Source organism: Arachis ipaensis, chromosome B07, assembly GCF_000816755.2.
Source record: "Arachis ipaensis cultivar K30076 chromosome B07, Araip1.1, whole genome shotgun sequence".
NCBI lineage: Eukaryota > Viridiplantae > Streptophyta > Magnoliopsida > Fabales > Fabaceae > Arachis > Arachis ipaensis.
The window spans coordinates 108,179,211-108,182,109 of record NC_029791.2 but is presented as its reverse complement, the minus strand read 5'-3'; the positions used below and the strand labels follow the sequence as shown (position 1 = coordinate 108,182,109).

The window sequence follows — 2,899 nt, the reverse complement described above, 5'->3', positions numbered from 1 at the left end:
TCTCGGCATCGCATTCAAGCTCTCTTTCTCGTCTCCGATCTCGTAATCAAGGTCGTCGTCCCTCTTCTCGTCTCCGAGACTGGTCGTCGTCGTTTCTCTCTGTCTCGTCATTGTCTTGCACACAGTCGCGCGCCTTTGTTGCGCTCTTCATCGTCGGCGACAGTAGCAGCAGGTCCTGGGGCTCGTCGTCTTCTTACTTCGAGTCTCGCCGTCAGCTTCCTTTGCGCAATCAGAAGCTACTTTATGATTTGATGAGTTCTAACAAATTCTCCTGTTCTTTTCATCTGTAATCGAGAGCTTCATCGTTTTTCATATGACTGGGCTTATAACCAGAGAATATATTTATGTCATTGTCTCAATTCCCCTGGTCCCTAAACTTCTCCATAGTTTATTTCTCTCCACGAAGAGAAAGGATTTGTTTATTACACATGGTATTCATGTACTGAACTTGGTAGTAGAAGGTTTTAAGTTATTATTGTGCCTGTTCAATTTTCATTCAAGGAAAAAAGAACGTGTTTCTAAGGCTCTCTTCTTTCTTGCCACTGCACTGATTTATGCCTTCGTGTTATCTTTCAGTGGTCTTGCTGGTGGATCACATTCAAGGTTGCATATTGTGCCTTCAAAGTTAGGTTCATCTCAAGAAATTTTTGAAAACTTGTGGAGGCTTTTTGGCAGGGTTGTGTATATTGTAATTTTCCTAAAGATTTGCTTCCATTTTAGGCCCATATTCTGACTTGGTTATTTTATCTGTTTCTCATTCCTTGTAATTATTACTAACATATATTATAGATCTTCAGTTTCAAGTACCCAATTTTGACTAGAATAAACAGATGTTAATTTTACCATCAGCTTCGTTTATTTATTTTCAAATTATATTTTTCCTTTCTCTTGCATTTTCTTAATAAATAGCGCCTTTTAGTGACCCGAATACCTAGTATTCTAAGCTCTCTACATGTGAAATTGGTTTTGTATGTTTTTGCATAGAACTATTTTTGTCATGTTTATCAGGGAAGAAAAGAAATTGGGGTGATTTGTGCATAATGTTAATATTGTCGTTCTTGTTAATTTTGTACGACTGAACCATCATTTTAGTTATGCATTCATGGGCAGCTCCTATTTTCTTTCTCCTTGATGCCATGCTTTGGAGTACTAACTAGATTCTAAAGCTTCATTAAAACCTTCTTTTCTTCTTTTTCTTGTTTAGAAAATTATAGCTTTGGTGTCAAGTTCTAGGAAATAACTATGTATCTAAATTTGAAATCAACATCATCTACAAGAAACTAATGCTTTCTACCTTTATTTACTTACCATTCATTTGCAAATTTGCTTATAGAATGTCTTTTATTATTATTATTATTATTATTATTATTATTATTATTATTATTACACACACATATATATAGCCATCCATGTGCCAGAGGTGGGTGGATGGTGTATCTAAATCTATGCCATTTAAGCAAATTGCTTTGATGCTGTCCTAGACTAGAATCTTCAGTTGCATTTGGCATTTACTTTTCTAACCATGTAACTTATTCTCAGTTACTACTGTCTGGTTGTTGGTTGAATAGTGCATGTTTTATTCTCTCCCCTTGATCATCCTTTATTTCTTTTGCCTTTCTTTTTGTATGGTTGGAATTTTAGATTCTTTGAGAGCAGTTGTTAAGATTTGGTTCGTGGTTGCTGAATTGTACTAGCGTATGAACATTCTAGGATTTATGGCCATCTGAACTAGGATTACCTTACAATAAACTTATATAGAACTTTCTTTTGTCTAGGATGTCACATAAAATAGAGTAAATATTTAGGAAAAAAAAAGAAGTGAATCATCTCTAAACAATTTTGCAAACTTCAGCAGAATTAAATGACATTCTCTCATTTTCCAATGAGCAGCAGTACTTGTTTATTTTAGGAACACTTGGGGGTCATTTTTTGTCCTTCTAAACTTTTTGACGAAATGCCTAAAAAATTAGTGATGTCATTCTACAGTAGCTTTTAAATGAATATTTGAGACTAACTTTTTCTTTTTGGTATAATGGGAGTAACTGTAGAAGCTATCTGTTTGTTGATAAATCATTGCATGATCTTCATCAAAATTACAAAGAATTGTTGTTGGCACCATTTTTTATGTAATTTATATTAATTGAAAATCACTTTCACTTCTGCAAGTAGTGTTTTTATGTACAAGCACAAGAAGCTATGGCTTGATAATATAAATATCGTATCATAATCTTGACACTTTGTATATACCGGTTAATTCTGTTCTTGTTTTCTGTTAATCTTTTTTCTTTCATGTCTCATATGATGGCTTTACATTTCGATTGTAAATTCATGTTATGTGGAACAAGTCTTTGTTGTTGATGAAATATATTTCTGGTATTATTATAAGAATTTAACATTACAATTTGTTCCCCAATGTTTTTTCAACCACAAAAAAAAAAGATTTGCCCCCTTTTTTTTTAATAAAAGAGATTGCTCTTATAATTCGCTTTTAGGGTACACACACATGTTCTGTTATCCGTTAACAATTCTTTATTCATGGAGATGAATTCTGAATAACTTGATTGTTTCAGGTATTGGCAAAACAAAGATGGTTATTGCTATGTCATGTTTTGAATGTAGTCACTGAACAAAAAATAAGGTCAACTTCATTGCTTGCAATGACTCCTTCTCATTGAGGTAAATATTTGTCATGGAATTTTGTAGCAAACAACACGTTAGTTTATTAGTTATGTATTTTTAGTTTTTTACTGACTTCCTTAAGTTCCTTTCTAGTAGTAGCATCTATAGTTGTAAAGACGGTTCTCATGATGTTTTGAGAATCTCTAGTAAAACATCTCAAGCTAACATAGTATTGTACATTAAAATGTCTAGGTTTCTTTTATAGATACTGTTTAATGCA

At 33.1% G+C, this 2,899-nt stretch overlaps 1 long non-coding RNA gene across 1 annotated transcript; it reads left to right on the top strand.

The window, feature by feature from the left end:
* On the top strand, positions 693–2,899 carry LOC110264709. Its single transcript, XR_002350881.1, has 2 exons — positions 693–737; positions 2,571–2,899. It is a non-coding gene; the product is annotated as an uncharacterized LOC110264709 (long non-coding RNA).